Source organism: Benincasa hispida, chromosome 11 (genome assembly GCF_027475165.1).
Source record: "Benincasa hispida cultivar pf3 chromosome 11, pf3_genome.v1.1, whole genome shotgun sequence".
NCBI lineage: Eukaryota > Viridiplantae > Streptophyta > Magnoliopsida > Cucurbitales > Cucurbitaceae > Benincasa > Benincasa hispida.
In genome coordinates this window covers 48368449-48394424 of record NC_143488.1, presented here as the reverse complement: position 1 = coordinate 48394424, position 25976 = coordinate 48368449, and the positions used below count along the sequence as shown (strand labels likewise).

Below are 25976 nucleotides of genomic sequence, written 5' to 3'. Positions count from 1 at the left end.
GGTCATAGAAAAAAATATATGTCTAAAATACGCAAGGATAAAAATCATTTAAAAATACCTCAGTTGAAAAAGGTTTTTTATATGAAATAAATCATGCGATGCCCTGTAAACAAGTAAAGTCTTTTTGAAAGTTAAACTTGCGGTCCCTAAATTTTAGAAATATTTTAAGAAGAGACCCGAATAAGAATTAAGGAGATTTTGGTACATAAGATTTGAATAAGGCAACCTTGAGAAATCTAGGAAAGAAGAAGGCGGTCGACTTTCTAGAGAAAATCTTTAGCTTATGCTTAAGGACAAGCATTGTTTTAAATTTTGGGGTGTGATAACGGTATAAATGCACATTATTACGGCGCAAAGTTATAAAACAATGAAGTATTGTGATGGTAAAAATATATAAAATTGCATACAAAAGCATTAAGTTCATAACATTGTGATCGCATGCGTCCATCGCATTAAAAACAACTAACTTATGTATTTTGTGCAGAAAATGCGTTGGCGCAAGGCGGAATTGCGATCCAAAGAAATTAACGCTCGAGCGCATTAAGAGATTGCGACCGCAAGGCTATGTGATTGTTTGCATTCGCGAAAATCTGCTCAAGAAGGTGGCCGCATAAAGCCGGTGCATCAAGGTGAAAACTTAATAAATCACGATGGGACAAAAAGCTGATGACGGTCGATTCTGAATTAAGTTAATAAGCCATTAGCGACATTGTAGCAAGTACACTCAACTTTTCGGTGACAATTATTTGGCATATCAGACAGAGAATTAATGACATCCCATCATTGCAATCATTTGAGAGAAACATATCTTCACTCTGAAGCTCTATAAATACCGAAGGCCACTTTCGTTGAAGTAGTTCACTCAGTTCGGAGAGTTCACTATATAGAAGATAGTTAGCCTTGTTCATAGTTTTCTTATACTTAGAAGGCGAAGGCGAGAAAAGAGAAAAGATGTCGGAAGATCATCCTGGTCAGCTCGTGAGCAAGAATATCTTTTGAGCAGAGTAGAATAGTGTAAAAGCCTTGGGAAGCAAGAAATTGCTACCAGGCTCCTTATCTTTATTTCACATTGTCATTCTGTATTTCGATCATTGCATGCGATCATCTTGCCTTATGTTACGTCGATCACCCCTTTAGAGGTACTCGAGAGAGTGTCTAAAGAAAGAACCTAAGACTTGAGAGAGCTAGGTTAGAATCTAGACTTGAGAAAGCAAGATTAGATCTGCATAAGCAAGAGATAGAGACTTAGAGATAAGCTCTGTTTGCCAATATGCATCGCATGCACCCTAGAAATAGGTTATGGTAGTATGCGGTCACCTTGTGTACGTGTGTGCCATTCATCATCACATAGACAAGAGTAGAGGCTTAGACGTAAGTCCTATAGACATCATCGCATACATTGAATGCGTTCTAAAACTAGAAGCCATAGCATTTGCATTGAGAGATGACTTGTTGTTGTATGTATGTAGCATGATCGCATAACATGAATGCATTCTTAGGAAGTGTTAGCTAAATCCCTTCTCAACTCATTCCCCCGCATACTCATCGTATCTTTCGTATTATTAACTCATTTCTCAACTCCACCGCATAAACTTTATACTTCAAACAACATACCAACCAACACATTGTTTTAATTGTCAACGTAAAGAAATCCGAAATTACCATCACATACTGTTTCCTTAGTCCCTATGTTCGACTCTGAGCTTACCAGGCAACTCAGTGGAATTTATACTTGGATCTTGCTGAGAAAACTTGCATGCACAACGCATATTCCACCATCACATTCTACACCATTATTTCATCGCATTAACCACGCATCAGTAATACAAATGATGTGATTCACAAATCATTCATGTAGAGACATGTGAGTGGAGGCATCCTATGTAATGAATTTGCATATAAACTGGACTACGAAATAGTCACTCTTCTTTATAACAACCGTTTATTAAAACTGACTATTTCATACTAAAGTAACCTAGGATAACTCGATCTTAATCTCGAGCTAGCTATGAACTCCCATTTATTCGAGATTATCATTTGATCTACATGGGTGAGAGTAGTCCAACAACACTGCTCAATAAGCCTTCCATTTTGGGGATAAGACCAGATGGATAGCTAGAGACATACTGCGAGATGGAATTCACTCCTACCCATTTTAGGGTTAGCAGATAGGTTGTTCTCTTAAGTGCTGATTTCAGGTCTTGAACAATCAGGGCCCTGCCTTCTCACGATAGAGAAGGACATGATTCATAAGTAGTATTATGAATCAAATTGTTCATTGGAGGGTCAATGAAAACTTAAGGAACAAGATGTATTTACAGGGATAAAATGGTAATTTTGACCCAACTGTAATTACGAACAACCTGTGAAGGATCAACTTACTGATTATGGTTTATATGGTATATCTACTGTGAGAAGAGTGCGACTATCGAATTATAGTGGTGTGTCTTGATAGTTAATGAATAGTAATTAATTTGATTAAAGAATTTAACAAATTAATTATAGATCGTTTGAGCTCATGATCTGTAGGTCCATTAGGTCCCTCTACTAGCTCATTAAATTGGAATAACAAATTGAGTATTGGTGTATGAAATTAGGGTTATGAATTTGAGATGTTCAAATTCAATTTTAGGGTTTTTGATTGATTGTATATGATACAATTAAAAACGTTTAATTTAATTGAAATTAAACAAAATTGGAAAATCAATTAATATTTAAATTATGATTTAAATATACAAATTGATTTATTGGCAAAATTGATATTTTATTGATTTAATACTAAGATATTAAATTAATATTATATCTATATTTTAATTAAAAAGTTTAATTAAAAAATTAATTAAAATTAGTTTTATTTAAATTAATTATTTTTAAATTAATTTTATAAAACTAATTTAATAAACAAATTAATATGATTTTTGAAATCATTTTTAAGTTAATGGGTTTTTTCAATTTTTGGGAAAAAACCCATTGACAAATATGATGGATTGTCACCAAAATCCATTTCATTTTTGTGATGATCTTCAAGCTGGAGCTACTCACCATGCAACCCTATATAATTGCATGAGTTCTTCCTATATATAGTAGCTCCATGCATAAAGATCAATAATGCAATATGAGTTTTACTTGCTGAAGTGAAAACCTGAAAACCCTACACATCCCTCACTAGTTCTTCATCAATTCAACTTGATTTAAGCGTTTTCACTACACGTTCTAGCTTGAGCATAGTGGAGAAGATCTCGGTGGTAGTCCTCTTGAAGATCAAGCTCTATCTTGGTGATTTTCAGCTGAATTCGTGGAGGAAATCTTCAAAGGTAATATGTGTTTCAAACCCTTCTATGAATATCATATGAACAACATGCTTAAAACTCAAATTTAATATAGTTTAAGTGCTTATTGATTTTGAAGTCTTCCGTTGCATGAATTATTACTCCTACAATACTGGCGTCGAATTCATGCAGAATATATGTCCTACTGGCATGCACGACATGATCGTTGTGCACAAGAAAAAATAACAAATAGGCCACCTGTATTAGATGACTACTTTTCCTGCTATGATTCAATCACGAAGCGATTTATCACACCTGATGGCGCTTACTATTACTGCATGGAGAGATTTAAAATCAGACATTTTTCAAATATATGATATGAATAATTTTTAATATTTATTTTTTTCATTGTACAGAATAATTTTATCGGAGATGTACAAGAATATTCAGTACAACACAATTTACCAGAGTTAGGTTCAATATGTCACCAAATATTGGTCAACGTAGAAAGTATTATTCAACAAATAAGACGACTTAATGTTGCTGACACTGATCGAAGACGTATTTGTTAGAGACAATGGCAACAAGGAGAAGCTAATTTAGAGGTACACGAAGACAACCCCCATGTGGAGTAAGGGCCAGGGTGGTCATCTTTAAATTTCACGTAAACTGCTATTTTCAAATTAAAGAACTAATTGCAAATCTTCTTTAGTATCATGACATCTTTTTTTTTTTTTTTTTTTTTTTTTTTTTTTTATAATATGAGTACAGAATAATTATGTTTTCATTGCATATTAAATATATAATTAAGTTTAATAATGAAGGAATTTGTTAGTTAAAAATTAGAAAAAAACACTTCAATTGATTTTTTTTAAAAAGGAAAAAAAAATCGTGGACTGGTAATCATGGACCTGGTCCACAAATCCCTCTACGTCTGGTCCATCAACTGAGCCGACGTGGTGCTGACTGGATTAAATGCAGGGTACACGATATCCTTTCAAACCAAAACTACCCTATTTTTGTCAATACTTTCCATTCTCACCTATTTTCAAAAATTCTTTCCCATGTACCCCATTTCTGTCAATAATTGTAAAATCCGCAATATTTTTTAACTTGATCCTTAATTAATTGGAGAATTAATTGAATCATTGATTTAATTTGATTTGATTTAATTAAATTAATTGTAACTATAATTTATATGAAAAATGTTTTATTTAAATATGATTTAAATGAAATTATTAATTAAATTAGATTTAGTTAATTATTAAATATTTTAAATTACTTAATTAAATTAAATATTTGATTTTGTTAAATCAAATACATAACTTCGACATAGGTGAGTTATCAGAAATGTGAGATGACTCCCACATTTCTGAAGAACGAAAGATTTTCTTCAAGAACGAAATTTTTGTAGAAAGGTTATGTGAAAGAAAAAAATTCTCTCATTCTTTCCCTAAATTTTGAGATTAGTTCCCACAAACCAATACCTAAATTCTTAGAGAATAGAGAGGTCTCCCAGTTGGTGGTGTTCGTGAAGTCCATACAAAAGAGAGTTGGAGTTTTTTTTTTCATCAACAAAAGTAAGTTTTGTTTCCCTTCCTCTTTCTAATTGAATCCCTATTTTAAAGCATGCTTAACCTAAAAATTTTATACTAGGTTTGATTTTTAAGCCTTTATGATATTTTTTTTCAGTGTCTTGGCATTTCAAATTTCTCACTTAAATTTCGAGTTAGTTCTAGATTTTTCCGTTGCGTTAGGGCTTTCATCTCTATAGATTTATGTTCATTAAATATTTTAACTATTTGGGTTGATGCCCTAAACCTCGTAGGGTCCTATAGTTTGTAAACACTTTATGAACAAACATTCTGTGATTTATAATATATGATATTTTATTCACATTATTTATGAAATATATGATATTTTAGTTGCATTAACCACAAACCAATAAACTAAGATCCATGATTATCGTTATAACTTAAACATGTATGTGGAGACATACAAGTGGATCGTGTTTAAGTGATAACCTAAATGGTCTGTAGTATATGGACAAGGCTGGATACCTTATCCTAGTAACACTACGAGTATGGCTGGTTTGTAGGTGTTACAAATGTTGTAAAGTGCTACAAATGATCTGATCCTAATCATTTATGTATTAGACATGCAAGTGGGATATTATATACAAAGAAGTTTGTATAAGACCAGACCACTAAATGTTTAGTCTCGTTATATAACATCGTTCATAATTGAGACTTTCATTTCACTAGGATGACCGAAGGTAACATGACCTTAATCCTAAGTGAGTTGTGAAATCCTCCCTATGAGGGTGGTCTGTTGATTTTCATGGCTAAGAGTAGCCAGATTGCCGACTCAACAAGCCTACCATTTTGGGGATTTGTCTAATTGGGGAGTTGGGAACTCAGCTACACAAGACTGAATTCACTTCTTCCCTGAAGCAGGGATGATTATGAGTCTTGAACAATGTGAGGCCACATCTTCTCTTGGCCCGAGAGGACGTTTAATCATAGTGGGGCTATGATATATTGTTCATTAGAGGGATCAGTTGTACTTAAGAAGTCAGATGTAACTAAAAGGGCAAAACGGTATTTTGGCCCAGCTGTACTTATGAGGGATTTATGAAGGGTCATCGTACTGTTGATTAGTTATATTCAATAGACATAGAAATATATCTATAGTGCGAAGAGTGCAATTGTTGGTCTTTAGTGGAGTGTTCAACAGTTAACGAATGGTGGATAATGTGATTAAAGAGTTTAATCAGTTATTCACTTACCATTGGAGCTTCAAGCTATAGGTCCATGAGGTCCCCTTGGTAGCTCAATGAATTTAAGTTGAGAATCAGTTTTTGGGTTAATTTGATGTTCAAATTAATAAGAGAAAATTTAATTATATATGATATAATTAAGTTAATTCAATTATATATGATATAATTGATGTATTGTATTTGATATATTATCGTTTAATTGGAGGAACTAATATTTGAATATGATTCAAATATATTTTCTATGAATAAGATTCATAGTTATTAAATTTAATAGAAATATGATTTATATTAAATACCATAAAATAGAAAAAAAGAACTAGAGTTTATATATTGTATATGATGCAATATTAAAACTATAAGTTATAAATATAATATGATAAGTTAGTTATCATATTTATTTATATTTATTAATTATTTGATAATTAAATTCTTTTTTCTCAATAACCACCCTTAGTGGGTAGTTGTTCGGTTTTATGGAAAAAGTGGGATAAATGAAAATCGTTTTCTAATTATTCTACTAGATATCAGAGACGCGATTAACAATCAAGTATCTATACGATTGCTTGAGAGACTATACGATAGCCTTATTATCTATACGATCGAGAGACTTGTCTATGAGATAGACTTGTTCGTTTACACGATAGTGTTGTTCGTCTACTTGATCATCTTCTTCATCCAAACTCCAAACTTTCCCTCTAACCAAAATTAGCCAGAGCCCACCATTCCTAAATTCTCGAGAATACCAAGGTCACCAAGTGGTAGTGTCCTGTTGGCTAGAGAACGCATGTGTTGAATGCAAAAGTGTCCATAGAGCTTATTCCTAAGTCTCTACTCTTTTCCTATGCGATGATTGAAGATGCACAAAGGCAAGGTGATCGCACACAATCATATTCTATCTCTAGGATGCATGGGATGCATTAATAGCAAACAGTGCTTATTCCTAAGCTTCTATCTCTTGATTATGCGTTCTAATTTGACACTCCCGAGCCAAGATTCTAATCTGACTTTTCCAAGCCTAGATCCTGTCCTTAGGCTACCCTCCCGAGTATCTCTAATGGACGAATGAAGCATACATAATACAAGATAATTGCATAGAATAAAGATCCCCAGTTGTGCTAGCTAAATGCTTCTCAACCCATTCAACAGATTTAGCTACTCATGCGTGATAAACAGAGAGTGAACAGATATAGAGAAGTATATTCCATTTCTATAAATGAGTTCGAATACACAATAACAGTGTAAGATAAAGGTAGAGAGTCTGGTAGTAATCTCTTGCTGCCCAGGGATTTTATACTGGCAACTCTATTTGGTTCAAAAGACATTCCTGCTTCCACAGGATTTGGCCCTCTCTCTGATTTTGAAGCTTCCGGTGCTCCCCATAAACTTACCGAAACAATCTGTTAGCACAACCTCCTTCTCTCGCGTCCGCCTTAAAGTAAAAAAAAAAAAAAAAAATCTACGAACAAGGCTAAACTATGAACAGAACTTCTGACTCGTGAGATGGTGAACTTCGAAACTTTCGAACCCCTTTTCTGAAGGATGCCTTTGGTATTTATAGAGCTTCGGGGTGAAGAGCGACTTCTCTCTTATGATTGCTCAGATGGGATGGCTTTAATTCCCCGACTGATGTGCCGAATATTTGTCACCGAAAAGCTGAATGTACTTGTTATCATTAGCGGCTGCCAACTTAATTCGGATTTGACCGTCATCAGCTTTCTGTCCCATCGTGATTAATTATGCCTTTCACTCAGATGCACCCACCAAGTTGCGTCGACTCTATGCGGAAATCCTTCTTGAGCAAATGTTTGCGAACAAAATCACCGCAAAGCCTTGCGATAATGCTGCGCTCAACCAATGATTTCCTGTTATCACTCTTTCTGCCTTTCGTCAACGCATATTCTGCATAAAAATACAAAAATCAACTATTTCTATGCGATGAATGCATGCAACCGCAATGTTATGAATTTAATGCTTTTTGGATGCAATCTAACATATTTTATCAACGAAGCCAGCATTGTTTAAGAACTTAGCACTGTAATAACGTGTATTTCTGCCCATTATCACCCAGTAGCCTAGATCATCTGAAACATTATCGGCTTCATTTCAAACCTCAATTCGTCTAACGTTGGCCTCATGATTCCTAGAGAGAAATCATAGAGGTTGGGCGACATAGAGTCCCAAATGGGTCTATTGCGGTCATTCGCCAGAAGGATGGGGTTGGCCATTATATTGTTCGCGTTCATGGCCCTTTCTGACGGTTGTTCCGCCATTCTTGGAGTTCTGTCTTATTGTTGGCAGTTGTCTCTCAATCTTCATCTGAACGTCCTCTCAATCTCCGGGTCGTAATTCTCTAGAGATTGAGAGTCTGCAAGGAAATCTGAAAAATTATCGTTAGCACACTATTTTGCCGAAGTCCCCGGCAATTGCACCAAAAACTTGATGCGTTATTTTATGATGTGAAATTATGGAGGAAATGCAGTGATGGAATTGTGTTGAGTACTCAAGTTTTCTCAATGGAATCCAAGTGTAAACCTCACTGAGTTCCTGGTAAGTTTAGGGTCGAACTCAGGGACTTGGGAAAACAGGTTGCGGTGGTAATTTTTAGAAAACTTTGCAGTAACCGGTAACTCAAATATTTGTTTGGTTTTGTTGATTGTGGTAATGAAAAATAAACAAATGCGGCGGATTTGAGAAAAGTCTGATTGTGTGATAGATGCACTGAGTATGCGGATGAACAGGTTAAGAAGGTCTTTAGCTAGTGTTACTTGGGAATGCATCAGACTATGCGACCATGCTACACCTATGCACAGCAAGTCATTTTCCAATGCAAATGCGGTGCTCCTAAGTCTAGGACGCATGTGTTGAATGCAAAAATTTCCATAGAGCTTACTCCTAAGTCTCTACTCTTTTCCTATGCGATGATGCAAGATGCACAAAGGCAAGATGACCACACATAATCATATTATATCTCTAGGATGCATGCGATGTGTTAATAACAAAGAATACTTATTCCTAAGTTCCTATCTGTTGATTATGGGTTCTAATCTGACTCTCCCGAGCCTAGATTCCAACCTGACTTTTTCAAGCCTAGATCCTATCCTTAGACTACCCTCCCGAGTATCTCTAATGGACGAATGAAGCATACATAATACAAGATAATCGCATAGAATGAAAATCCTCAGTTGTGCTAGCTAAATGCTTCTCAACCCATTCATCAGATTTAGCTACTCATGCGTGATAAATAGAGCGTGAACAGATATAGAGAAGTAAATTCAATTTCTATAAATGAGTTCGAATACATAATAACAATGGAAAATAAAGGTAGAGAGCCCAGTAGCAATCCCTTGCTGCCCAGGGCTTTTACATTGGCAACTCTATTTGGTTCAAAAGATATTCCTACTTATGCAGGAGTTAGCTCTTTCTCTGATTTTGAAGCTTCCGACGCTCTCCCAAGCTTACCGGAACGATTTTTCGGTACAACCTCCATTTCTCGTGTCTGCCTTAAAGTAAAAGAAAATCTAAGAACAAGGCTAAACTATAAACAAAACTTGTGACTCATGAGTTGGTGAACTTTGGAACTTTCGAACCCCCTTTCCAAAAGATGCCTTTGGTATTTATAAAGCTTCAGGGTGAAGGGCGGCTTCTCTCTTATGATTGCTCAGATGGGATGGCTTTAATTCCCTTACTGATGCACTGAATATTTGTCACCGAAAAGTTGAATGTACTTGTTATTGTTAGCGGCTGTCAACTTAATTTGGATTCGACCGTCATCAACTTTCTGTCCCATCGTGATTAATTATGCCTTTCACTCAGATGCGCCCACCAAGTTGCACCGATTCTATGCGACAATCCTTCTTGAGCAAATGTTTGCGAACACAATCACCGCAAATCCTTGGAGTAATGTTGCGCTCGACCAATGATTTTCTGTGATCGCTCTTTCTACCTTGCGTCAATGCATATTCTGCATAAAAATACAAAAATCAACTGTTTCTATACGATGAACGCATGCGACCGCAATGTTATGAGTTTATTGCTTTTTGGACGCAATCTAACATATTTTATCAACGAAAGCCAGCATTGTTTAAGAACTTAGCATTATAATAACATGCATTTCTGCCCGTTATCATTTAGCATTTCCTTTTCGATTTTTTTAGATAAACTATCTTGGTCCATTAATTTTTATTAAATGTGCATGTAATGTATGTTTATCTTATATGCCATAATGTATGTCATATAGTTTTAAAACCGACCATAGGTTATACAGTTTTATTCATACATCATCTTTATATTATAAGAGTTATAATATATTAGTTTGCATGATTAGATTTCTTAAAGCATGCTCATGCATCATATAATATAAAAATTATAATATATGCATGCATTATAGCATCTCCATGCATCATTTATATTATAAATGTTATAATATAAGGTTGTATGGTAGCATGGAATGTGTGCTTAATTCATTACTTGGATTATATAAAAGTTATATATATTTGTAATGAATAAACATTGTATGAAGCATGACACTTAGGTTTATTTATAAAAGTTATAAATACCTTATGTATATCTAGCTAGCAATGTAGAATGATTTTAGTTGTTTCATTTTTATAAGAGTTATAATTAATGAAATTAGAATTAGAACCAATAATAAAGAGTTGCATGCAAACCTTAGGCTTTAATCATGTTTTAAATTTTGATTAAGCTAAACCTAAGATCACGTTTCTAATAAGATTAGAAACCTAAGTTTAATCTTTTAATTTGGTTTAATAGAATTAAATTGATTAATAAAAGATTAAATATGTAACAAATGTTCTATATGGGACCTTTTGGCTAAGGCTGGTTCTGGCTAGCTGGGGTACTTAAGTTGGTGGAAACATCGCACCCCTACCTGGGAACCTACCTGGAAAAGTGAATTAGATAGATTTGTTACATGCATGCAATTTTGATGAAAGTCTATTAAAGCGTTTAGTAAGACTTGAATCAAACTTGTTTAATCATAAAAAACAAGTGTTTTTTTTTAGAAAATTAAACAAACCACTTAGTTAAAATCAGTAGCCAGATTTTCTAAGTTAATGAACCTTAGGTAGAACATTCAGTGGGTGGTAATTGGGGTATATGATACTTCACTTTACTTCTACACGTTCTCCCTTAAAAGTTCACATCGTGAGATCTATCTTCGGCCTCAAGGTACCTCTGGAGTGTTCTTCTATAGGTGGCATTTGGGTAGGTCAATAACAAGGTGAATGGAGAGAATGTTCATAGTAAATGGGAGCGGGACGTGTGACAACATATCCCTCAGTCTCTCTTATTAGGTTGGATAAAGTTTTAGTGTATCTCCTCGTGGCACCCTGGAAGTGTACCCTAAAGGATGGTTGTTTTGCACAACACTTTATTTGATCTCCATAAATGGATAGGGTTGCTTTAGTCTCTTGTCCTAATTGGCTTTTTCCTAAAGTTGACTCATTAGGCGGGACTCTAGGTCCTAAGATGGGGGGTTACACTTACACATAATTGTTAAGGATGTTAACAAATTACGAACTGAACACTAGTGAATGTTAGATTAAGTTACAATGAGTTGTTTCTGTCTAATGGTTGGGATTGTTTCATTCTAGTGAAGGGGAACTTGATCATCCTACGGTGACTTTTGTCCTGCTTCACTGAAGCATCATTGCAAAATAGATATCACTTAGGGTACACTAGAACTATTTTGCTAAAACTTGATTGGTTCTAAAAGTGGTTTAATGTAAGTAGACTTATTAAGTTTGTTCATTTTTCAGCATTTTTAAATTATGGCTACTGCTACTTTATCTTTACTTACCGTCGACAAACTGATTGACGAAAATTATGCTAGTTGGAAGAATACTATTAACACGATACTTATCGTCGATGACCTAAGGTTCGTCCTTATGGAGGAGTGTCCTCTTATTCCACCTCATAATGCTGCTCAAAACGTTCGAGACGGATATGAGCATTGGACACGAGCAAACGAAAAGGCCCGAGCATATATCTTGGCCAGCCTTAACGACGTTTTGGCCAAGAAGTATGAGCCCATGATCACTGCATGCGAGATTATAGAGTCCCTAAGGGGAATGTTCGGACATCCATCTATGTAGCTCAGGCATGACGCTCTGAAGTACATTTTCAACTCACAAATGAAGGAGGGAACAGTTGTTCGAAAACATGTTCTCAATATGATGGTCTACTTCAACGTGACAAAGATGAATGGGTTGAGCATCGATAAGGCCATCCAGGTTAGCATAATTCTGGAGTCATTACCAGAAAGCTTCCTTCACTTTGTAAGCAACTCTTTTCTGAACAGGGTTGATTACAACCTTACAACTCTACTCAATGAGTTGCAGAATTTCAAATATTTGTTAAAAAGCAAGGAAAAGAAGTTTAGTGAGGCAAATTTTACTTCATCATTAAAAAAGTTCCACAAAGGTTCGACCTCTGGAACTAAGTCTGCACCTTCTACTTCTGGCACTAGAAAGTGGAAGAAGAAAAAGGTGGTAAGGGGAAGGCGCCTGCTAACCCACAACCTGCTACTCCAAGGGGTAGGCAACCAATGATGGTTGACAAAGGAAAGTTTTTCCATTGCAACCAGAATGAGCACTGAAAGCGGAACTGCCCACGTTATTTGGCTGATAAGAAGAAGGCCAAATAAGGTAAATGCGATTTACTAGTTTTAGAAACTTGTTTAGTGGAGAATGATGATTTTTCCTAGATTATTGACTCTGGGACTATTAACCATATTTGTTCTTCATTTCAGGGAATAAGTCCCTGGCGGCATCTTGGTGCTGGTGAGATGACGATGCAAGTTGAAACCGGACACGTCGTCTCAACTGTGGTAGTGAGAGGTCTCTGGTTGACTTTACAGAATAGGTTTATCTTTTTAAATGATGTATATATAGTTCTCGAGTTAAAGAGGGACCTAATTTCTGTAAAGTACTCAAATATAATTATCAACTTAATTTTTTTTGTAAATAAAGTGTTTATTTCGAAAAATGGTATTGATATATGTTCGACTCAACTGAAAAATAATTTATATGTGCTAAGGTCGTTAGCAACAAATTCTCTCCATAACATAGAGATGTTTAAAACTGCCATAACTCAAATAAACAACTTAAAATTTCTCCTAAAGAAAAGGCCCAACTTTGGCACGTATAGGGCACATTAATCTCAATAGGATTGAGAGATTGGTGAAGAATGGACTTCTAAGCGAGTTAGAAGAAAATTCTTTACTTGTGTGCAAGTCATGCCTTGAAGGCAAAATCACTAAAAGACCTTTTCTGGAAAAGGTTATCGGGCCAAAGAGCCTCTAGAGCTAGTGCATTCAGACCTTTGTGGTCCAATGAATGTGTGAACTAGGGGAGGCTATGAATATTTCATAACTTTTACTAAGGATTATTCGAGGTATGGGTATGTTAATTTAATGCAACATAAGTCTAAGTCATTTGAAAAGTTCAAAGAGTTTAAGGCCGAAGTTCAAAATGCATTAAGTAAAACAATTAAAACACTTAGATCTGATCGTGGTAGAGAGTTTTTGGATTATGAGTTCCAGAACTATATGTAGAACATGGAATAGTTTCCCAACTCTCAGCACCTGGTACACCTCAGCAGAATGGTGTATCAAAGAGGAGAAATCGAACCCTGTTGGACATGGTTCAATCGATGATGAGCTACGCTTCCTTACCTGACTCGTTTTAGGGTTTTACAGTAGAGACTACAACTTATATCCTGAACTATGTTCCCTCCAAGAGTGTTGCCAGAACACCTTTGGAGTTGTGGAATGGTCGTAAACTAATTTACATCATTTCCATATTTGGGGTTGCCCAACACATGTGTTTGAGGTTAACCTTAAGAAATTGGAAACACATTCAAGGTTATGCCTATTTGTAGGCTACCCAAGGGAACGAGAGGATGTTATTTTTATGATCCTAAAGAGAAAAAAGTGTTTGTATCGACAAATGCTACTTTTCTTGATGAGGATCATATAAGGGAGCACAGATCTAGAAGAAAAATCGTGTTGAATGAGCTTTCCAAAGAAACTACTGAATCTTCAATAAGAGTTGTTGAAGAGCCTATTACCTCAACAAAAGTTGTTGATGTAGGTTCATCTAGTAGGGTAAATCCACCTCAAGTGTTGAGGGTGAAGGAAATCGTGCACGAGGATTTTCATGAGTAGTAGAAAGATCATTCCAAATTATAATCATATATGAACTTTACAATTACAGTCATAAAACGAAACATACGGTTATGCATTCATTACAGAAATTACAACATGATAATACAAATAATCAAGGAGAACGCTACACACATTTGTAGACTCATCACCACGCTCCTTGATTGTGAACGCTTGAACATAGTAACCTCGAACGCTCGTCCAACACAACCGCTACACTACACAAACACCGCGCACTCAAACTCAGCGATCGCCTTAGCACGAACACCCCAACAGCACGAACAACCTCCGCAGAACCTCGACAGTGTCGAGTTGAGTATGACACCACCAAGAAAGATACATTGGTATTCTCGGTATGAGAATCCAGAGGGTGGGCTCTGTGTGGATTTGGTTTGAGGCAGAAGACGGAGGAAACAACAATCGTGTAAACGATTGAGTAAATGGGAGATTTTAGAACCTATCGTATAGGTCGATGCCCAATCGTTTAGCAAAAACTAAGCGATTGTGTAGCAAAAGCTAAGCGATCGTTTAACTCATTGCTTAACTGCGTGTTTGTCGCCTACAAACACTACACGATCATTTAGCTCGCTCCAAATTGTCGCTTAGTAAATCATATTTACTTGACAACTTCCGTGAGATTATTTTCCGAAAGAAAAAAATCTCAAATTCACAAAATTTTAACATTACTAAAATTAGGAAAACAATTTTCCTTTTATCTCACGATTACCATGAAACTACCAATAACCTCCCATTCAATTGGTTATTAGAGAAAAAGAATTAATTATCCAATAATTAATATTATTATAAATATAAATGATAACCAACTTATCATACTATATTTATAACCTATAGTTTTAATATTTCATTTCATGAAACATATAAACCATAGTTTTTTTTTTTTTTCTATTCCATGGTACTTAATGTAAATCTCATTTACATTAATCCTCCACTAGATGTATCTCATACATCATACGGATCATATCATATATAATCGAATCACCTCTTGTCAATTTGAACATTTCAAATCAACACCAAGAACTGATCCTCAACTGAATCCATTGAGCTACTAAGGGGACCTTATGGACCTGTAGCTCGAAGCTCCAACGGTTCATGAATAACTTACTAAACTCTTTAGTCACGGGATCCACCATCCGTTAACTGCCAGGCATTCCACTAAAGACCGATAGCTAAACTCTTCTTACTATAGATATATTATTTGTCCATTTTAACCAATCAGCCATTCGACAACCCTTCATAGATCACTCGTAAGTATAGCTGAGCCAATAACCGTTATGCCCCTATAGTTACATCTAACTCCTTAAGTACCACTGATTCCTCTAATGAACATAAGTCATAGTCTTATTATGACTGAGTCCTCTCTTTCAAAGAGAAGTTGTGGCCACTATGTTCAAGCCCTGAAATCAGCTCTTAAGGGAGCAATCTCTCTACTTATCCCTGCTTCGGGAAAATAGTGAATTCCATCTTGTGGATTGAGTTCTCAGCTTCTAGGTCAGACAAGTCCCCAAAAAGATAGGCATGTTGAGTTGGCAATCTGGCCACTCTCACCCATACTAATCAAAGGATCTCCCTCAAAGGCAGGAGTTCCCAAAACACTCAGGATTGAGGTCATGTCACGTATGGTCGTTTAGGTGAGATGTAAGTCTCTAGTATCAATGACGTTATATACAAAGTCTAGTCATGTCGTGGTCCGGCCTTATACAAACTCTTTGTATAGGACATCCTTGCTCGCACGTCTCCACATGAATGGTTAGGATCTACCATCTGTAGTAGTTTACAATACTTGCAAACCTCTACAAAGCGGGTCGTATCCGTAGTATCACCAGGATCAGGTATCCCTCCTTAATCCTTATTCTACATAACTATTTAGTTTATCACTTAAGGTATGATCCACTTGTATATCACATATACATGCTTAAGTTCACATAAGATAACCAAGGAGTTTTGTTTATTGGATATGAGTAAATTCCAGAATGAAATAACAATTATTTTATTCATCAAACAATGTGTATCATTACAAACAACGAGACTCCGGGAGAATTAGGACACCAACCCAACAATCTCCCACTTGTCCTAATGACTCGGGAGACTAATGTACAATACAATAGAAAACATGTACATTGTACAATAAACTAGGGCATACCACAGTATCATCTTCCACTTGCCCTAGACAAGTTGTCGCATGTCTCGCAGACCCAGACTCCCCAGGTAACCCTCAAACACTTTAGCCGTGAGGGCCTTTGTAATGGGATCAGCAACGTTGTGCTCTGATGCGATCTTCATGACTATCACATCACTGCGATGCAAAATCTCCCTGATCAAGTGATATTTTTGTTCTATGTGCTTACCCCGACGGTGACTCTGAGGCTTCTTTGAATTTGCCACAACCCCGCTGTTATCACAATAAAGAGTGATAGGCAAATCAATATTTGGAACAACTTCCAAATCTAAAAGGAATTTCCTGAGCGAAACATCCTCCTTAGCCGTTTCACAAGCGACTTCATATCCGGCTTCCATAGTGGAGTCTGCGATGCATTCTTTCTTGATGCTTCGTCAGATAACAGCCCCTCCATTCAGAGTGAAAACTGACCCTGATGTCGATTTGCGAGAATTATCGGTCTGAAAGTCAGAGTCCGTGTATCCTATAAGGATCAGATCCTTATCTCTATACACGAGTAGTCCCTCGTTTTTCGAAGATACGAAACATGTCGAAAATGAACACGATTGGCAAAGGGGAAGAACTTATTATAAGACTAAAAGCAAAAGCAATCAAAATAGAGCTAGAAAAGAGACTGAAACACCCAAAATCGAGAGTAGAAGGTAGAATATGGGATGATTTCAGCTGAACCCTAAGGGTTCCTTTTATAGGCCAGCCGCAGCGTCGCAACGTTAGGGAGAGCGTTGCAATACTCGGTTGCACCGCGCGTGCTGAGGGGTTTGCATCAAACTTTGCAGCGTTGCAATGCTGATGCTTTTGTCTTACAGCGTCAGACTTCAGCGGGAGTGCTTTGCAACGTTGGTGTCCTTAAGTTTCTGAAGTGTTGCAAGGCTTGGGGGTAGCGTTGCAACGTTGCCCTGCGTCCAGGCATTCTTCCTTTTTTTTGGTCATTTAATCGATTTAGCTTCTAATTTTGTCATTTTAGCGACTTTAAGTCCCGAACGCTTGATCAAATTCACAATCAAATAGGTAATAAAAAATCATTCCATCATTTCATAAACAGTTTGAAAATTCGTTTTGAAAATTTTGTAATGCATGATTAAGCTCAAAGTTATTTATTTTGATCCGGAGCGAGCCTGAAATGACTTTATGAATCTTCCATTTATTTTCCCTCTACACTAGCTTGAAGGATCCTGACTTAGCTTTCCTGAATTCAAAGTGATAATGGCATAACATTGGATTCGTTAAAAATCTATTTACCATCGCCTTTTTTTTTCACATGCTATTACGTTTTTTTTTTCTTTCATATTTTGCAAATAACAACGGGAAACTTAATTCAGGAAATCGATTTTCATTTTGGTTTGCCCACACGGGGGTCATGCGAATCATCCAACTATGGGCCAATTTCCCTTCAAAAGTGTCTAAGCTTACTCATTCCTCTAGGATACTTTAGCTTAAAGGGAAACCACAGTTTTCATGGCCACCCCAGGTTAATCATACCCTTTGAAGAAGAGGAGTAGACCCTTAAACATGAATAACTGATTATTATTTTTTTTTCTGGCGACATTAATATCAATTGACTACATCTTAAGCATGCATTACTAAATTGGACCTTAAAAAGACTAATATCTATCACTAAGGCCTATCAGAGTGACAACAAACTTATGGTCTCATAATTCAATTCTAACCAAGCATATAAGGTCAAGATAGATATGAAAAGGGCTTGGAGATGTAATTAAAATTTTTAGCAGAATTTTCAAAAATATCATGAAAATTATGAACCCTTTCATTCGACCTATTCTCATGCAAAAATAATTCCTACAAGTGCGTCATAGACTAGTCATCATAAGGAACACAACAACAAGATAAACAAGCAAGCATTGTCTGAGCACACGCTCAAGGACCAAATAATATCATCAATAAAAAATGCAGCCCAAAAATTTGAAAAAATGGCCCAAAAATTCAAACACCCCACCTTCAACTTTTAAAATACACATTGTCCCCAATGTGATTAGAAATAGAGCACGAGGGATCAGAATACTTTCCTGAACAATGAGGTGAAGGAAGGATGTAGGGCACTCTGCTCAGCTATTTTTCTTCCCATAAATCCTACAAACAAGAATAATAGAAAGAATTAGGCTCAATAAATGAGAAAAATAAAAAAGAGAAAAATACTGAATGAAATCTATCCTAGAAAGCAAGTAAATTTAAATCCTGGTTGCCTCTAGGTAGCATAAATGTTTATGGTCGATTGCTCGACCGTGATTGCTCGTTTCAAATGTACACCAACGAGTCCAATCGGTAGGCAATGTCGAAGCAATCCAAAGACTCGCCATCATGGAAGACCTTTAACGAGTACCTTTTTCCCTACATCTTGTCATGAAATTCCTTCGCTCTTTGCTTATAAATCAAGGAATTATCAAAACATTATAACCTTAGCTCTTCCAATTCCTGAAGCTGTAAAAGTCTGGCCTCCCCAGCTGCCTCTAAGTCCCAATTGCACTTCTTGATAGCCCAATAAGCCTTGTGCTGGATTTCAACTGGAAGATGGCATGCCTTACCATAAACGATCCGGTAAGGGGACATTCCAATAGGAGTTTTGAAAGTTGTCTTGTAGGCCCATAGAGCGTCATAAAGTCGGAGGCTCCAGTCTTTTCTTCTTGAGTTGACCACATTTTCCAAAATTGTCTTTATTTCTCTATTGGACACCTCTGCCTGCCCATTGGTCTGAGGGTGGTATGGGGTGGCAATATGATGTTGGACACCGTACTTCTTCAACAGGGATGCAATGACTCTATTGCAAAAGTGTGATCCCGATCGTTGATGATTGCTTTAGGAAAGCCAAACCTGCTAAGAATGTTAGTCTTCAAAAAACCTACAACCACTTTAGCATCATCAGTAACTGTGGCCTTTGCTTCCACCCATTTAGAAACATAGTCCACTGCCAAGAAAATATATTTGTACCCACAAGAAGAAAGAAAAGGTCCCATAAAGTCAATCCCCTAAACATCAAATATCTCACAAAAAAGTATAGGGAATTGTGGTATCTCATTCCTACGGGACAACCCTCCAAATTTTTGACACCGCTCACAAGTTTTGCAAATAAAATATGCATCCCTAAATAGTGTGTCCCAATATAAACTAGAATCGAAGACTTTTTTGGCGGTTCTCTTGGGACTAAAGTGCCCTCCACATGCATGCTTATGAAAAAATTCAAGAACAGAAAAGAACTCACCATTAAGGACACACCTTTAACTACCTGATCTGAATAAAACTTCCACAGAATAGGATCCTCCCAAAAATAATATTTTGACTCACTTTTAATTTTATCTTGCCTAATTTGTTCATACCAGGCGGGAACTTACCAGTGGTCAAGTAATTCACAATGTCAGCATATCGGGGAGTCATAGAAATACCATATGCCTGCATCAAAGTGTGGTCAGAGAAGTTTCCATTAGAACTGAGGCAACCTCCCTCTGCTACAATTCTACTCATGTGATCGACAATGACATTCTCGCATCCTTTTCTGTCTTAGAGTTTTAGGTTGAACTCCCGAAGGAGAAGAACCCACCTCAACAATCTAGGATTGGACTCCTTCTTTGACATCAGGCAGTGTAGAGCTGCATGGTCAGAAAAACCAGTAACTTCAGATCCCAAAATATAAGAGCGAAATTTTTCTAAAGAAAAAATAACAGCTAAAAGTTCCTTTTCCGTCGTGGTGTAGCTGCACTGAGCTGGGTTAAGGGTCTTCGAAGAATAGTAGATGACGTGATGTTTCTTATCGATCATCTGCCCCAACACGGTCCCACAACATGGTCACTCGCATCGCACATGATCTCAAAGGGAAGGTCCCCACGAGGATCCTGAATAACTGGAGTGCATGACATGGTGTTCTTTAGCACATAAAATTTTTTCCTACATTCATCATTAAAATCAAAGGCCACGCCTTTTTTGAGAAGGGAGGTCATCGACTGAGCAATCTTACTGAAATCTTTAATGAGCCTGCGATAGAAACCTACATGACCAAGAAACGAACGACCCTTCTCACATCTGTGGGGTAAGAGAGCTTAGCAATACCATCAATTTTAATAGGATTTACCTCTATGCCATGCTCAGATACTATATGTCCTAAAACTATGCCATGCGAGGCCATGAAATGATACTTTTCAAAATTCAGAACAAGGTTAGACTCAATGCATTTTTCTATCATCCTAGACAAATTAGACAGACAATTAGCAAATGAGTCTCCATATACTGTAAAGTCATCCATAAAAACCTCCATGCATTTTTTAATATTCTCAGAAAATATGGACATCATACATCACTGAAAGGTTCCGGGAGCATTACATAGTCCTAATGGCATTTTTCTGAAAGCGAAGGTGCCATAAGGACATGTAAATATCGTCTTCTGTTGGTTCTCTTGATTCATTAGGATCTGATAGAAACCCGAAAAACCATCAAGAAAATAGAATAAGGGCTTTCCAGAAAGGCTTTCGAGCATCTGATCAATAAACGGAATGGGGAAGTGGTCCTTTCTAGTTACATCATTTAATTTCCTAAAATCTATACACATCCTCCACCCATTCTAGACCCTAACAGGAATCAAACTACCCTCATCATTTTTAATCACAGTAATACCCGTTTTCTTAGGCACTACATGAATAGGACTGACCCACTTACTATCAGGGATAGGATAGATAATACCTGCATCCAAGAGTTTGAAGACCTCTACATTAACTACCTCATTCAAGATAGGATTCAAACGTCATTGGGGCTGTCGACAAGGCTTGGTTCCATTTTCCAAAGAGATTCGATCCATGCACACAGATGGACTAATACCTTTAATGTCGGCCAACATCCATCCAATGGCCATTTTATATTTCCATAATACCTCAACCAGCTGCTTTTCTTGTTCCTCAGTTAGGTGCTTGGAGATAATAATAGGCAAGGTCTAAACTTCCCCCAGATAGGTGTACTTTAAGTGGTCTGGAAGCTCATTCAGCTCCAATTTAGGTGGCTGCAAAATAGAAGAAAGCACCTTGTCAGAAGATTCATCATCAGAACATGAGGTCATACTTATCGGCTCTGTCATGGACAAGGTGACAAGCTTTCCAAGGGGGATTAAATCTCCGAATCACCTTCATTGTCGTCATAGACATCCCATATAACCTCCTGCTCAAGAGAGTTAAACACATCAATCTGGCACAAAGAATGTACTTGCCTTAGGGTGGAAGTTTTCATAGCATCGAAAATATTAAACTTGATAAACTCACCATCGAACTCCACAGACAAAGTGCCCTCATCTACATCAATTAGTCTTGGCCATCTTCATAAAAGGCCGCTCAAGCAAGATTGATACAGATGATATGGATGTGGGCTCTTCCATCTTAAGAACATAGAAATCGGCAGGAAAAAACAACTCATTGACTTGAACTAGGACATCCTCTATGACTCCTAATGAGTGAATAAAGGACCTATATGCTAATTGTATGACAACTTCAATGTCAGTTAAGTCCTTTAATTATAATTCTTGATAAATTGAATAAGGAATAACATTTGTTGATGCACCCAAATCTAGCATGGCCTTATCAATTTTCTTTTTGCCTATGATGCAAGGGAGAGAAAACATACCTGGATCCTTCTGTTTTTCTGTAGGATTGCAGATACGGAGTGATTTATCACCATTCTCTCTTTTTCCTTGGCTTGTCTTTTCCTCGTGCAAAGCTCCTTAAAAAATTTGGCATATTTGGGGATTTGCTTGACGACATCGAGGAGAGGAATATTTATCTCAACCCTTCTAAACAGCTCCAAAAGCTCCTTGTCCTTGTCTGTAACTGCTTCCTTTGGCCTAGCAAGCCTGGAAGGAAAAGGGGCTTTAGGTACATATGCATCTAAATGGGGATAAGCGTGAGAAGATACTCCCTGTTTATTTTGTGGTGGCAAAACGATCTGATCTGAAGAAGGAATTTCTAATTTCTCCAGTTCTGGCTATTTTATTAACTCAACAGGTGGCTCCAACTCCTTGCCACTTCTCAATGTTATTGCACTAACATTCTCTCTGAGCAATGACTTAGGTTGGGATGGAAGTTTGCCATATTGTCTTTCCAATTTGCTCATAGAGGTGGCTAGTTGTGAGACTTGGGTTCCTAAAGCTTTAGTGGCTTTCCTTGTATCTTGCTAAAAATATTGTGTATCCTGTTGAAATTTAAAAGAGTTGTCAGCAAGACTTTTAACAATGTCTTTCAAGGACATACCTGAACCAGACGGAGCTCCATGATTAGACTGGGCATGCTCATTATGTCCTCCCCATTTGAAGTTTGGGTGGTCTCTACCCAGGATTGTAGACCTGACTAAATGGGTCCCACCATTTGTTTTGCCCATTATAATTGTAGTCTCCAACGACATTCACCTTAGGAATTGCTCCTTGTAGAGCACTTGAGCAAACGTCAGCTGAATGGCTAGTTCCATGAAATACTTGGCAATTGGTCGTGCGCTATCCAATCTCCACTTTTGCCAACTGTTTCACAACAAAAACTAAGTCAGATATTTCTTTCTTAAGTTCACTAACCTCATTGGCGGAATTTTCACTAACTGCAGCTCTAGTTCCAAACTGTTGAGAATTTGCTGCCATGGTAGCTATCAAGTTCATTGCCTCAGTCGAGGTTTTATTGACTAAGGCTCCTCCTGCAGCTACATCTATGCTACTTCTGTCAGTCTACATCAATCCCTGATAAAAGTATGGATCAAGAGTTAGTTTGAGATCTGATGATGGAGGAACTTGGCATAGGTCTTTTTGAATCGTTCCCAATACTCATGAAGGGTCTATCCATCGAACCACATGATGTTGTAAATTTCCTTTTTGATGCTAGCAGCTCAAGATGTTGGAAAGAATTTCTCCAAGAACTGCCTCTGTAGTTCTTCCCAAGACGCGATACTTCCAGGCAGAAGAATATAGAACCATTCCTTGACATCTCCCTTCAATGAAAAGGGGAATGCCCTAATATTTTTCTGCTCCTGAGTCATCCTACTGGTTTCATTCCATTGCACACGACATACAATTCCTTCAAATGTTTGTGCGGGTCTTCGCCCTACAGACCAGAAAAGGCAAGCAGTAAGTGAATTAAGCCACATTTAAGTTCAAAGTTACTTGTTGTCTCAAGATAGGCAATGCACAAGGGTTAGGGGTTACAAGCTTCTTGAGGGTCTTTTCTCGTTCGGCCATTACTGGGAAATTTCTAGGGACGTCTCCTTTAAATGTGTCTTCAACATGAATCTCACTGGCACGAGCAGTTTGCTGTCTCCTTTCTCTTCTGATTCTCCACTCTTCCCTAGAGATCTCTACAAAATACAATTGTCCATAAAATAAAATTAATTATGGATCCTCAACCAATCAATTAACTAACAAGATTTAAGCTTTAGGGCGACACTAAGCCAATTAATTGGTTTCCATCATCTAATCGATTAATTGAGGAAATTTATCTAAGTTAGAAAGTAAATGCTTGTCAATTGGGATCCTAAATTAACACAACAAACTGACTTAACTTTTGCTTATAGCCAATCAAAGTAGTCAATTAAATGTGCATAGTTAATTTGTCAGATTATCCCATAAACGAAAACTGAAAATATACTCAAGAAAATTCCATGAAGTCAAAATAATACTCACAGAATTACAAAACGAGTCTCAAGAATTATATTGGAATGAAATTAAACTAACTAACTCAAGCTAAGTTCTTATCCTTTAGCCACGAAACATGTCGAAAATCAACACGATTGGCAAAGGAGAACTTATTACAAGACTAAAAGAAAAATCAATAATAATAATAATAAAAGAGCTAGAAAAGAGACTAAAATTCCCAAAATTGGAGTAGAAAGTAGAAGATGGGATGATTTCGGCTGAACCCTAAGGGTTCCTTTTATAGGCTAGCTGCAGTGTCGCGCGTGTTGAGGGGTTCGCGTCAAACTTTGCAGTGTTGAAACGCTGATGCTTCTGTCTTACAGCGTCAGGCTTTAGCGTTGGAGTGTGTTACAACGCTGGCGTCCTTGAGTTTCCAAAGCATTGCAACATTGCCCTGCGTCCAGGTATTCTTCCTTTTTTTGGTCATTTGATCGATTTAGTTTCTAATTTTGTTATTTTAGCGTCTTTAAGTACCGAACGCTTGATCCAACCGCTTGTACACTCGAGTCCTACAAAATAAGCAATTAAACCAAATTAAGCAGCTAAACAACCTTGAGTTAAGCAGAAGAAAATAGCACATTTCAAGTGCTATTAGACCGAAACAGGCATCTTGATCTTGGAATATAAGGTTTCCTACTGCGATCAAACCTTATGGCTTTGATCAGAATGTTGATGAGTCTTGTGTCTACAAGAAAATTATCAACAATTCAGTAGTTTTCCTAGTGTTATATGTAGATGATATCCTACTCATTGGGAATGATGTAGGCTTACTAACTTTAGTTAAGAACTGGCTAGCAGCCCAATTCCAAATGAAAGATTTGGGAGAGGCTCAGTTTGTTCTTAGGATTTAGATCTTTTGGGATCGAAAGAACAAAATCCTAGCACTGTCTTATGCATCATAAATTGACAAGATATTGATCAAGTACTCGATGCAAAATTTCAAGAAGGGTCTATTGCCTTTCAGGCACGAAGTTACTTTGTCTAAGGAATAGTGTCCTAAGACACCTCAAAAAGTTGAGAAAATGAAATGGGTCCCCTATGCATATGCCTTGGGCAGTTTGATGTATGCGATGTTATGTACTAGACCTGACATCTGCTACGCAGTGGGGATAGTCAGTAGATATCAATCTAATCTAGGATATGATCACTGGACAACCGTCAAGAACATCCTCAAGTATCTTTCGAGAACGAGGGACTACATGCTTGTGTATGGTTTTAAGGATTAGATCCTTATAGGATACATTGACTCTGATTTTCAGACTGATAGGAATTCTTGAAAATCTACTTCAAGATCTCACTCTTAATAGAGGAGTTGTATTTTAGCAAAGCACCAAGAAGGGGTGCATCGCGGATTCCACTGTGGAGGTTGAGTATGTAGCGGCTTATGAAGCTGCTAAGGAGGCCGTTTGGCTCAGGAAATTCCTAACTGATCTGGAAGTTGTTCCAGACATGTCTAAGCTATCACACTTTATTGTGATAATAGTGGTGTTGTGGCGAATTCTCGTGAGCCTCAGAGTCATAAGCGTGACAAGCATATTTAGCCAAAATACCATCTCATCTGAAAGATTGTGCATCGATGAGACGTGATTGTCACGAAGATAGCTTCGGAGCACAACGTTGTTGATCTGTTTATGAAGGCCCTCACAGCTACATTGTTTGAGGGTCACCTGCAGAGTATGGTTCTATGGGACAGGCTACAGCTAGACTAGGGCAAGTGGGATATCTTGTACTAGGCTTGTTGGGCCCTAGTTTATTACTTTGTGTACTTGTAATTTGATTATCTTGTACACCCCTCTAGCTTTAGAACATGTGGGAGATTGTTGGGGTTGATGCCCTAAATCAAACACTTGTATGAATAAACATTCTGTGATTGATCTGGAAGTTGTTCCAGACAT

General features: G+C 37.1%; 1 pseudogene; it reads right to left on the bottom strand.

Annotated features, from left to right (window-relative positions):
• Window positions 1–18833: 18833 nt before the first annotated feature.
• LOC150032699 (uncharacterized) lies at window positions 18834–23628 on the bottom strand (annotated as a pseudogene).
• Between the last annotated feature and the right edge of the window lie 2348 nt (window positions 23629–25976).